Source organism: Fundulus heteroclitus, chromosome 12 (genome assembly GCF_011125445.2).
Source record: "Fundulus heteroclitus isolate FHET01 chromosome 12, MU-UCD_Fhet_4.1, whole genome shotgun sequence".
Taxonomy (NCBI): domain Eukaryota; kingdom Metazoa; phylum Chordata; class Actinopteri; order Cyprinodontiformes; family Fundulidae; genus Fundulus; species Fundulus heteroclitus.
The window spans coordinates 27939841-27953742 of record NC_046372.1 but is presented as its reverse complement, the minus strand read 5'-3'; positions in this window follow the sequence as shown (position 1 = coordinate 27953742).

Below are 13902 nucleotides of genomic sequence, written 5' to 3'. Positions count from 1 at the left end.
AGGCTGACAACAATACGCTTGCGCACAAATCATACGCTGATTGGAAGAAAAATGTAAACAAACTATGAGCGCAAACTCATGAAAAAAGCAGTGTCCCTTTCTTTTGAAATTATTTATTATTAGAAATATTTTGTTTGTTTATTTTTGTCAGCAACATGCTAATGTGTGACAAGGAAAAATATGTAATCCCATATCATGTTTTATCACAAATAAAGGCTTTATTTACCTTGTTGCGATTGTAATTATGTATCTGATTTAAAAAAGATTCTAAATAAATTTAAAGAATAGTGTACAGATTTCAACAAGAGTATACAGCCAAATAAATGTAATTAAATATGTGTTGCCTATTTTAAATATTATAATTACAATTTTCACCCAGCAATTCAATTTAAAGATACTTTATTACTTTTAAACATAGACTTAGCCAAACTTTATTGTCAGTCAAATGCAAGTTGACAATGTACATTTGAGCGAACATTCGTAGCAGGACTTCGAGTAAAAACAGATGACAAAAGCTAATTAAATGCTGGAACTCATATTATAGAGGTTTCTTCAAAGAGAAGATTGTAGTGGGCAAGAAGAAACTTCTGTAGCGGTTTGTTTTGCAGCAATTCTGAAGAAGCCTCTGACTGAAGACTCAAGTACTGTTCTTCATGTTATAAGGACTGTTTGCGCAGTCATCTAAAGAGGATCGGAAGAAGTTCCCAGAGCAGAACCACTCTTCCTTTTTGACTTGTTGAGCTTTTTAAGTCAGTGGCTCTAATGCTGAGTGCATACATCTGACTGCCAACAGATGTAGGCAGAAGAGATCACTCTCTCCACAGACAATATGCACAAGATATGCAGTATCTTGCTGCAAACACTGAAGGACATAAGTATCCTCAGGAAGTACTGTCTGTTCTTTCCATGGTTGCTGATAGCTTCACAGTTGCATGTCCAGTCCAGTCTGTGGTCCCGGAGAACACAGAGGTATTTATATTCCTTCACCACTGTAACTTTATCTCTCATTATGAAAAAAGTGTTTGACCTGTTACTGTTTCTCCTGATATGTACAATCATTTCCCGCTGTTTTTTCACATCCAAAATGAGATCCAAGCTATTCATAGCAGGTGTAATATTTTACATGATATAGCATAATATGATACAATACAGTATAATATAATGTGGAACACTGGTCATTTAAAATGGTTGACGATGATTCTAATATTCAAATGCATTTATGTATATACTGTGTTTTTTTATTGTTTATTTTGCATTTGTTAAATATACAGTGCAATGAAAATGTACTTACATACTTTATACATTTTCAATTTGTGTCACAGTTCAACCTTAAGCTGATAGACTAAAATAATGTTGCAAATAACTGCAAGGCGGAAGGAAAATTATACATTATTTTTCAGCGATTTTCTTAAATTGATAGTCTGAAAAGTGTGGTGGGAATCTGCATTTGTAGAATTTGCATTTCTAACACATGGATATGTTGTGTGACCGGGCTCATACAAAATATGTATCAGCTGGACGATATATGAAATGAAATTTTTCATTTTTTTTTAATGAAAAAAATTTCATTTCATATATTAAAAAAAAGCATATCGATAAAATAGTAATCATATTGATCCATAACAATAATTATCAAAAAATTATCACGTCACGCACCTGTAATGAAATGAAAGTCGTAATAACAAAGGAGGTGGATTGCGCAATGCTGGCTGCTTGTCTGTGAAGTTTGATTATCTGCTGAGAATGGACGTGAAAAATGAGCTTGCAAGAATTCTGAAAATCCTGCTATTATTTTTGATGTCTTCTGTGAAACTGCTCCTGTGATTTTAAACTTCAGTCAAGTTAGAACGATATTCACAGATTCAGCTTTTTTGGATCAATAACTCATCTGCGGATGATTTATTCTACAAAACAGACACCTCTCTGTGACCACAGCAAGGCAGACAGTGAGCTACAACCGTAGTTTCCTCAAAACGTTACTCCTATCGCGCTGGGAGAATTATATTGGACCCTATGCAGATCTCGCTCCTTCGCAAATGCTTAGGGACCGTCTGCAAGTTGCTACACCAGAAAAATAATCAGAGAGATATATTCAAAAGCGTCACCAAGGAGAGGTGGATTATTATTTAATGTGTATCTGATCTCATGTATATCATACCACATTTAATGAATTTGAAAAGAATACATTTTTTGAGAAATATTCCAAAGCCTAAATGACACCTCTATTTTATTATTAGAATAACTATAAAATGAGCAATGACTACACTATAGATCATTGTAGTGCCACCAAACTTGTAGTGTAGATAACTTTATGTAGTTCATACTACAACTCTTACTTTGGGATGATAGGCCAAACTTTATTTTTTTTTATTTTTCCATCGTTATTACAAGCATATAATCACCAATAAATACACCATAGATCATTGTAATGCCACCAAACTCATCATACACATAGATAACCTCATCTAGTTCATACTCTCTTACTCTTACAACTCTGACTTTAGGAAAATGTGCTTAACTTTATTTTTGCTATTTTTTTTATTGTTATTACAAACATATAATAGCCAATAATTATGCTATAGATCATTGTAGTGCCACCAAATTTACAGCACACATATAACTTGAACATGTTGAATAAACATTACATTGGCTTTATCTTATTGATCTCACATTGGAGAAATTCACTTGCCAAATCATCTGCTTCGTCATCATCTTCTGCTCGTCTTAAAGCTGAAGCTGATTTGGCAGCTTTAATGGTGAGACAAAACCTTCTAAAGGAAAGACATCTATTAGAAGAAGAGGAACAAAAATTAAAGAAACGGAAAGAACAACTAAGCCTGGATGAGGAGATTGCAGCTCAAACTAAGGGTACTATAATTACAAAGCTCCAAAAGTGGAAATAAATCCCGGACAAAGAAGACTTTAGATGGAAAGAACTCTTATCTAGGCAAAGGAACAGTCAAGGCATCGTCTCTCATAATTGATGTAAAGGCTTTTGTTCCAAAAGTGGCAATACTGCTGCAAGACATGGAAACGAAATGTTGTGATCCAGCAACAGGGCCCAAAGAACTTTTATCATCTCAACATTCACAGGGTGTGCCTGCATCTAGAAAACTTGGTGTGCTGTTATTTCCATTTGGTGATCCAGACAGACATCAAAAAGAAAGCAATCAAATGTTAATTACAGTTCTGGAAATTGGGACCATAACATATTGGACATAATGAGGAAACAAAATGAAATAACTTTATTGATTCAACAGCAATGCTTTTCCTCTTTACCTAATAGGGAAATTCCAGTTTTCAATGGAGACCCTCTGAAATATCATGCGTTTGTGAAGGCCTTTGAAAATGGAGTTAAAAGAAACACACAGCTACAGCGATCAACAGCCTCATTTCAAATTAAAGGGGAGTAGTTTTGCTACAGCTGCTGCTCCACTGGAAAAGATCGAAAAGGTAAAAGTACATGACCCTAGTGTGCCAGAAGAGAGAAAGTGTCTTTGTTGTGGAGGTGGACATGCTCTAGCATCATGCATACAGTTGGAACGAAAGACTCACAGAGAGAAGATTGGCTTCTTAAAGGAAAATGGCGTCTGTTTTGGCTGTTTGTGTATTGGACACATCAGTAAGAATTATAAAATACGGATTGTCTGTAAAAGGTGTGGGCTTAAGCATCCAACTGTTTTACACATTTATCCAAAGAAAAACAAAGACGCTTCTGACATCATGGATAAAGAGCCAAAGGGTGCAGTGGACAACACACTTGTGTCAAGTTTAAAATGCAAACTTCCTATTGTTCCAGTGCAAGTTAAAGCAAAGAAAGGCAGTCAGATACTTTCAACTTACGCATTTTTTGGATCAAGGGAGTACAGCAGTTTCTTGCACAGAGAACTTGGTTAAGAAACTTGGTCCACTGGAATGAAAACTCAGATACTTTTAAGAACAAATTATGAGTAGCCACGTTGTTGTGGATTAGGAAGTGGCTGGACTTACAGAGGAGAACTTCTGTGAGCTTCCAAAAACATATACTCAAGAATGCATGCCTGTATACTGTTGTGCAATTATACACTGTTTAAAGTTATTTAATGTTTCATAAATAACTCTCTGTCTGTTAAGTATTGTTTGGTGATGATCAGCTCTTAAGCTGATATCAAGACAATGGTTGAAAGGGATGAATTCGAGCACTAGCGATCTTTTAACAGCAAAACCTGCACACACATAGAATAAAGGAGTGACAGCTTCTTTTCAAGTTCAAGAATTTAATAACAGAAAGAGAATGAATATCCAGAGAACATCACTATATAATGCTGTTTATCTGAAATAACACTATATTTCAATCAGTAAATCCTCTCTACTAGACTAGTGAAACTTAACTAAACTACTAAGCAAAATGAAGATTAAACAGAAGCTAAACTAAGGAACTATTTACATGCAAAAACAACCAAAAGACAAAACAAAAGTGGTTGATCATGATCAGAATACTTCAGTGAATCCTTGTTCACTGGAATGGAGATAAAAAAATGGTATGTGTTTCAATCCATTCCCAATGCAAAGCCCAAGTTAACCAGAACATTATTTTGAGTAAATAATATTCTAAAGACTGATTTGCTCAGTAAAATCATTTAAACAGTATGGCTGATCTTATTAATGCAATTCTCCCTACGGGCACCCGGGGTCGCTGTAGCTGTCGGTCGCTAAATCGGGTAAAGTCTATCCATCCATCCATTTTCTGACCCGCTTAATCCCTCATGGGGTCGGGGGGTGCTGGTTCTATCTCCAGCGTTCACTGGGCGAGAGGCGGGGTTCACCTGGACATGTACCCAGTTTGTCGCAGGGCAACACAGAGACAGACAGGACAAACAACCTTTCACATACACACTCACACCTAAGGAGAATTTAGAGAACCCAATTAACCTAACAGTCATGTTTTTGGACTGTGGGAGGAAGCCGGAGTACCCGGAGAGAACCCACGCATGCACAGGGAGAACATGCGGGTAAAGTCTAAAGTTATCAAAATTGCCTTTAAACCGACATTGATTTTCAATATTAAAGGCATACTATGCAACATTTTTCAGTTAATTAATGTGTTCCATACCGTTTTGGATGATTAAATGAGTAATTTCAGGTCGAACAAAGGTTTTCTCGGCCGCCCTGGGGGTCTGTGGGGGAAATACTGCACTTGCAATTGCAAGAGCTCACGGCCCGCACACAGAGAAGTCTCGCTTTACGGCGAGAACTCCATGTGTTTTTGCCCTGCCATTCACTATATGCACGCGTGAAAGCAACAACAAAGAACCGCGTGTTAACGTCAAATAAACATGCAAGCATATCGAGTATTATTATTATTATTATTTTATTTTATTTTATTTTTTTTCTATGTTGGCGAGACGCGGCTGCGGCTTGGCGAGGCGGTGGCGGTAGCGTCTCGCCAACATAAAAAAAAAAAAAAAAAAAAATTATAATAATAATATAATAATAATAAAACTGGCGAGGCGGCCGCCGTTAGCGCTGCGGGAAGCTTGATGTCCATACCTTCACTGTGTTAGTCATTGTTTGTACTGCCGTTTTTTCCACTTTTCGTTGCGTTCGCCTGTCTGCTAAGCTCAAAACAACCGCGCCTGGCTTCACGGAGAAACCAGAACAGCTGAGCATCTTTACGACAGTGAACTTTTACTTTCGCCCTCTGGGGGGAGCCTCGCTGGAAAATCAACCCCAGTTGCATAGTATACCTTTAATGCGGGAACAAGGCTCATAGCTCTATCAGCCTGCGGCGGAGCCGAACGATTAAGCTTTAAGCTCTAAAACAAGCTCCTTGTGAATGTCCGGAAACGGATGTTAACAGGAGCTAATAGCATTTTGGCTAGCGGACCTTCGGCGCTAACAAATAAAGCTTCGGTTTTATTTTAGTCATAATGAGTGGGCTGGATAACGCAAACATTAATGTCCCATCAATGTATGAAACCCTTGTGGAGATAACCTTTGTTATAACCATAAAAAACACACTCGACAATGACATGGTACCAAATGCTAGCAATGAGCTATGCCGTTAGCCCTTTGCCTTAAAGGCACTATGTGCACAAGGATTTACACACATTTCCCAATAAACCTCTTAACTTCTCCCACAGGTTTCCTTGCCAAACCTGTCTTTTGCCTCGTGTGAGTTCTGTCCATCCGAGGAAGGAGCACTGAAAAGCAGGGAGAATGGTTGGTTTGCTCTTGGCAGGCTAGCGTTTAGCTCTGCAGCAGCAGGTGGAGGCGGGATCGGAGGCCTGGTCTCTGCCACGTTCCCTGACCTGGTTGCAGTCCGATTTAAGCAGGTTCTCCTCAGCATTCGCCAGCGGGTCCTTCTGCCGGCTTTTCAGCTTCGTCTGGGTTTTGCTTCCCTCTAAAGGCTGACAAAATAAACTAAGCTGTATTTGGCAGGCAGGACTCCTTCCCCCTGCTACTGATGATGAGGTTAAGACAGCGGACTTAAAGTCTAACTCTTGGACTGAATTTATTTTTACACAGATGCATTCAAATAGTCACCAGAGTAAAGAAATGTATATTATATGTGAATTATGTGCGCCGTTTGGAAGTAATTTCAATAAAACTTGCTGTATAAGCAAAAGAGCCCGAACATTCTTCAGTCGGGCTTCTCCGGAATGTGACGTCACAAACAGAACGAGTACCGTGCATCCGGCTGCTAACACTACAACTTTCGCTACCAATTTATTAAATTTAATTAACAATGCTTACTCTACGTACAAAAAATTAATAAAACCATTTCTTATACATCTACAAACTCCACCTCAAGCATCGGCGACTCCGATACCAAATATATATACGAAGAAACGGAGTTTGAACAAGGTGAACCTGAGGAGACTATAGCTAACGCTGCCCAACACACAGAGCCCATGCTCCATTGTAGGTACCCCTCAAAATTCTCGCTTGTGAAGTGTGAATTGCATAAAACACTTTTGTCACTGCCGGCAATCCATCTCTTTCGCGTTTCTTTTACGAATTTATCACATTTCTTTCGGACCTTTTGATCCTTCGGCCAAGTATGTAGCGCTACTTTCTGGCCTGCACTAGACCGCGGTGAAGTTAGTTTGACATTGGACATTCAAGCTCCACGGAGTCAGCGGAGCGTCTTGAGAAACAAAAATCAAATCAGATTTGTTGACGGTCGATTTTTTTTAAAAGCGCTTGCTCAAAGTAGACGTGGATCAGCAGATTTGGTGTGTGAAAGAAGATACTGAAAAACGTCCATATATCCTTGTTCGCCGTACCGGTTGTACAATGTAAACAATGTGTGTTTCTATGCAAGTTCGCTGCGTGCATTCTCGGTGTTCTTGAACTGACGTCACACGTCGGAAATGGACGATCGTAAACGAAGGCAGCACTCAAACGCGGAATACCATAATCGGTGTAAAAAATGCGCAATATTTCATATTTAAACTTTTTTGAACACTTTTGATACATGAATATTCAAAGTTTACCTTGTTCTGGAAGTTATTCAATGGTTTTCAGGATTTTTTTTCAGTCCAACAGTTAGACTTTAACTCTGATTTGCCCGGACATGTCCTCCGGGCGACGAGATGTTTCTCCCAGGTGTTAGTTTGTGTGTCGGTCAGGCCCTGCCAGGGCCCATGGTCCAAAGTAGCTCTTTCCTGGTCTGCTTCAGGGAGAGGTGGTCTGAGCAGCTTGGAGTCTGAAGTGAAGTCTCTGAAGAGAGAGGGGCTGCTTCTGTGGGAGGAAAGTTTTATAGCAGCAGGGGACCCCTGCTGGGAGAAGGGCCGTCCCCGCTGACTCTCTCCCCTTTATTGCTGTGTGGTCAGAATTCTATCTGACCTCAATTATTTTCATGATCATGGCTGTAATATGGCACAACAATACAGAGGAAATATCCCTACACAACAGGATCTACAAGGCTGGCCACATCTGAAGCACATTCATCTTTCAGAGATTAATCCTCCTGCTGGTTCACATCATGGAGGATCTGGAGCGACTGATTAGATCCATACGGAAGGTCCTCAATTCCACCTTAAATGTGCAACATCTAGCTGAGGAAGGCCTTCACACGGTTCTTTGTGACTTAATAGCCGTCCAATCCACAGATCCTGATGATCTTGAAGCTTTGACACCAAATCATCTGTTACTGCTGAAGACTCAACCATCTTTACCACCTGGAAATTTCCAGCAAGCAGATATCTATGCATGAAGACGATGGAGGCAAGCTCAGTATATGTCTGACTTGTTCTGGAAGAGGTGGGTTAACGAATACTTGCCTCAGCTACAGGAGCGTCAGAAATGGCTGGCGGCTAAGCGCAATCTTGTCCCTGGTGACATCGGGCTTATTATGGACGGGACAGCACCTCGCAATTCTTGGCTGATAGGAAGAGTTCTGTAAACATTTGTACGTCAAGTGCGTATTAAAACAATGAACAGCATATTGGATCGTCCAATAACCAAACTCTGCCTGCTCCAAGGAACAGAAGTTTGGTTGTTTATTTTGTGGAGGTATGGGTCAACAAGATGTGGGCGGAGATTGGTAATTGGCCATAATACCCACTTGTTGGAGTGTCACGGGGAGAGAGTGGGCCGCTGTATTTTTTGTTGACCACGCCACACAGATCGCGGTGATTAACGTTTGTCAAGTTATATTTTGGATACGTATTCTACATTGTTTATTTTTTTCCGTTAATAAACACATCAGCACCATTGCATCTCAGCGGATACGTTTTTCAATGAGCGCGTCAGACGAGGAACGGCCCGACCTCAGCCTCTCAGGAGCTTTGTTTGTTTCCTAAAGTTGCTGCAATAATACGTTAACATATTTTATGTAGGTCAAATATTCAGTTTTGGTCTCTTCTGACCAGACCATCCTCTTAAATATGTTCAGGGACTCCCCTATATCCCTGGCTAACAACAGAGGAAGCTTATCTTTGTTGTCTTTAAAAAAAAATGGCTTTCTGCAGCGATCCACAGTTCAAGTGCAGCCAATTCAGATTTACTACTGGCCTCTTTGACGCCTCTTCTTGTTCTTGTAAGCACAGGCTTCTCATCAAATTTCAGCTAGGGTACTTTTCACTTTTCTACTCATCGTGTTTACTTAAGAGGGACAATAAATTCTCTTCTTCTGGAGGATCCTGACAGAGCTGAGATACCAAAGTTGACCCTCTGAACCCGGCCATCTGAATCTGAATGAATCTTTATTGTCATTGTCACAAGAACAACAAAATTTAAAAAGAGCCATCAATCCATGCATATGTTTAAAAAAAAAATCACTGTCCCACAATGTGGTGGTCCGCCCAGTAAGGCAAAAGGACAAAGGCATATATAAAAAGTATTTTCTATTTATTTTTCCAAAAATTGTTCACAGAAGACTTCTAACATCAAATCTCAAGAAAAAACTGACCTACTACAATGAACACACAGGGGAATTTATACACAAAGGCTAGCCTACACAAACGAGGAGGGGTGGGAGATGAGACAAAGACAACAATGCATCAACATAAATAACTAATTTGAACCAACATATCTTGACCACAACACAACTATCAAAACACGACAACCTAACACCACAGAGGTTTTAGCAGTTATGTTGTTAGTAGAGAGAGAGGTAGATTCTTTAACATCAAGTCCCCTGCTTCCAGCAGCCTGATGGTTTGTTCCATTTCCTGGTTTGCCTTTCAACCAGTCCTCTCCCCCAGCCAGTCCTTCAAACTCAGCAAAACAGAAATTAATGGTTGCAATAAACAAAAAGGTGTTTACTAAATGTGTACACCCATAATAGTAAACAACCAAATGCGAAAACAACTATATTGTGTGAAAACATTTAAATAAATACTAACACTGAGGAGAAGATGGAGGAACCTCCACACACAATTTACACAACATATAAGAAATAAATAACAAATAACTAATAAAAAAAACAACAACTAATAAATAAGAATAGCACATTCTCACACACATCATCCATGATGATAAATGGTTATTTTAGGTTGCATTTAGTTTTGTTATTGCTGTCGGGTAAAAACTGTCTCTAAAACGGTTGGTTCTTGTTCTGATTTCTCTGTATCGTCTGCCTGAAGGCAACAGTATGAACAGAGAATGTCCGGGATGAGAAGTGTCCTTTGTGATGGGTTGTGCCTTTTTTAGACAGCGGTCGCTGTGCAAGTCCTCCAGTGAGGGGAGAGGGCAGCCAATGATTTTTTGGACTGTATTCACAACCCTTTGGACAACTTTCCTTCGAGCCGCAGTGCTGCTGTTATGCCATGAGCAGATACAATAAGTCAATATGCTCTCTATGCAGCACCTGTAGAAGGACACCAGCAGTTTCTTCTTGATGTTATTCTTCCTGAGAACCCTCAGGAAGAACAGTCTTTGCTGGGCCTTTTTTGTCAGCTCCAGGGTGTTGATGTTCCATGTGAGGCCCTGCTCAATGCGGACCCCCAGGAAACAGAAGTCAGCTACCCTCTCCACACATTTTCCCCCAATGGTTAGTTGTGTAATGTCCGTTTTTTTCCTCCTGTAATCTATTATAAGTTATTTTGTCTTTGAGTTGTTGAGGAGCAGATTGTTCTCCCTGCACCACACCAACAGCCGCTCCACCTCACTCCTGTAGGCCGACTCGTCGCCTCCTGAGATAAGCCCCACCATTGTGGTGGGGCTTGGTCTTCTGCTCCGCCTCTCTGCCTGCTCGGACGCTTTTTTCTCTGCTCCCTGCTTGCTTGCATTTTCCTGCGTTTTACTTTTTATCTCCTTTTTATCTCTTTGCCAAAACCACGGAAAGTTGGATTTAGTTATTTTTATTTATTTTCTTTTTATTTATTTTTGATTTTGATTTTGCAAAGATGCCTACCTTCACCACAGTGGACCTTGACACGCTTCTACAAAAGATCGCCGTTATAGAACAGAAGATATGCCGACTCGAACTGAATTATGATGTAAACGGCGCGTATGGAAATGAAACAACCCTGCCTGCGACTCCAAACGGGGACCACCAGCCCAGCAACTCTCTGAACAAACAGATCCCTGAGGAAAATGAGAATCCCTGGATCACTCAGGGTGCAAGACCAAAGGATCAACGAACCCCACGCCTAGACAAAGAAAACTGGCCGAGACTACAGAGAGATGTCCCAGGACAAGTGAAACAACAGCGGGCTGCTCCCACAACAAATGATAGGAGTAAACCTGCTGGAAATGCTGGAATTCCTTTACGAAACAGATTCGCTCCGCTCCAAAATGTGACCCAGGAGAATCATGACAACACTCAGAGGTACGTCAACGACTTTCGCTCTAATACATCAGAGAAAAGACATGCCACGGGGCCAGGGACCCTGATTTTATGCAGTGGGTCTGTATGTGGGATTAAACATTTCTGTAACAAGAAAAACACAGAGGTGTTAATTTATAACAATTCGAACTATGGCCTGGTGTCTGATTTATTAGACATCCTTCCAAGGATCTTGAAAGAGCGCCCGACCTTGGAAAAACTCATAATACAAGCTGAAGCCCTGGGCGACGTCACCCGGATAAGAAAATCAGAAGTATTGAAAGAGGATTACATTCGTCTGTTGAACTTAGTTCATGGCAAAAATGTCAAGGTGCTTCTCAGCGGCCCTTTCCCGCCCGTGGCTTGTGGAGACGAGATTTTTTCCCGAATTCTGATGCTAAACAAATGGCTGGAAAAAACATGCAAAGAAACAACTGTAACCTTCATAGACAACTTTAACATCTTCTGGGAAAGAAGACATCTGTTCAACAGAGATGGCTTCTCTCTAAATAGGTCAGGTGCAAAACGACTGATTTCAAACATCTTCTATTCTGTGAACCATACGGCATCAGCTTTGTCCCAAAACAAAGAACATCCAGTGCCTAAACAAATGATAAGCCCAGTGCAACCCGAACAAGCCAAGATAAAGATGGCCAGAAAGATGACACAGAAAGAGGCTACATCAGAGCTACAGGACGATTCATCCCAGATCTCAGCAGGACAAAGAGAGGACCAAGAAAATCCATCGTCACGAACACCGATCCAGACTACACCCGCCTCGCCTTCTTCTCCACAAAGCCCAGAGGTTCCTTTCCTGGATTTTTCTCACACCATGAACAAAGTCCTTAAGATTGGTCTACAGTTGACATCCTCTCCACATATTAATTCTGAAAACCACAGTTCTGTGACTAAATCAGCATCTTCCAAAGGACGCAGAGGTCCAGATCCTCCTCCTCCTCTACATATCACAGAACATGCCTGTCCTGAAGACCTTCGCATAACGTCCTTGTGATATTCAGCAGGCCCTGGCTGTACGTTTATCAGTCAAGACCGCTTCCAGCATAAGCCTGGGCCTCCTGACGGAGAACATGGAATATCTGTTATGATACGTGGCAGAAATAAGAAAAGCAAAAGGAAAACAGACAGGAATAATCAGTCGTACTTAAAAGTCATAAACTGTCAGATGCAACCTGCCACAAAGACACCATCAACCACCAGATCATATAAACTGGGTTTATTAAACATTAGATCTCTGTCAGGAAAATCCCTTTTAATTAATGACTTCATTATTGACAATAATCTTGATGTTATGTTTTTAACAGAAACATGGTTACATGAATCTAATGAAGCAGCCATTCTGCTGGAGTCGACACCTCCAAACTACAATTTTCTTTGTGAGAGCAGACAGCAAAGGAAAGGTGGAGGAGTAGCAACATTGTTTAATGATTCACTAAAGTGTAAAAAGGTGTTTTTGGGAAAATTTGACTCTTTTGAACATTTGGCTCTCCAGGTAAAGAGCCCGGTACGAACTATGTTTCTGAATGTTTACAGGCCTCCTAAGTCCACATCAAACTTTTTTAATGATTTCAGTGACCTCTTGTCTGTGATATGTGTTGATTATGACTTTTTAATTATTGTTGGAGACTTCAACTTTCACGTTGACAACCCTGAAGACAGAAGTGCAAAAGAACTGTGTGACACACTTAGAAACTTTGGTTTAACTCAGAATGTTAAACAGCCAACACACAAGCAGGGGCATATTTTAGACTTAATCATCACTAAAGGTCTAAAGATTTCACAGGTCAATGTAACTGATGTTGCCTTATCCGATCACTTCTCTGTTACCTTTGAAAGCATAATTACCAGTGACTCATTTAGCCAAAGGGACATCGTAAGAAAACGCACCTTTAAGGACAATGCCACAGAAAATTTTATTCAAGCTTACTTTGCTACTTCAACCTTGGGCTGCAACTCAGTAGATGAGCTAGTAGATAACTTTCATTCTAAAGTCTCAGACATCATTGACTGCATTGCTCCAGTTAAAATGAAGGTTTTTTACGGGAAGAAAAAATCTCCTTGGAGAAATGCTCCAGCAGTTAGAGGTGAAAAAAGGGAATGTCGGAAAGCTGAACGCAGGTGGAGAAAGAATAGACTCCTGGTTCACTATGACATCTATAAAGAGAGACTTAACAGATATAACTTACAACTGAAAAATGCAAGAGAATCTTTCTTCTCTGAGATCATTAAGAAAAACATTAATAATGCTCGTGTCTTATTTGCCACAGTCGACAGGTTAACAAATCCTCCTGTGTCCGTGGCTTCTGAACTCCACCAGGGCCTGCAATGAATTTGCAAACTTCTTTACTGAAAAAATCCTAAAAATTAGAGGATCAGTTTGTACATCCACACCAACTCTAGAACCAAAGCCGTATTCAGCTGGAACTATTTCTGACAAAATGTCCCATTTCAGCGAAATAAACCACAAAAGCTTAGAGCAGATCATTCAGCAGCTAAGTTCCTCCTCCTGCTGCCTTGATGTTCTACCCACAGCGTTCTTTAAAAAAGTTTTACCTGTCATAGCGTCTGATTTGACTCAGATAATAAACATGTCCCTCCTGTCAGGTGTTTTCCCCCAGTCCCTAAAA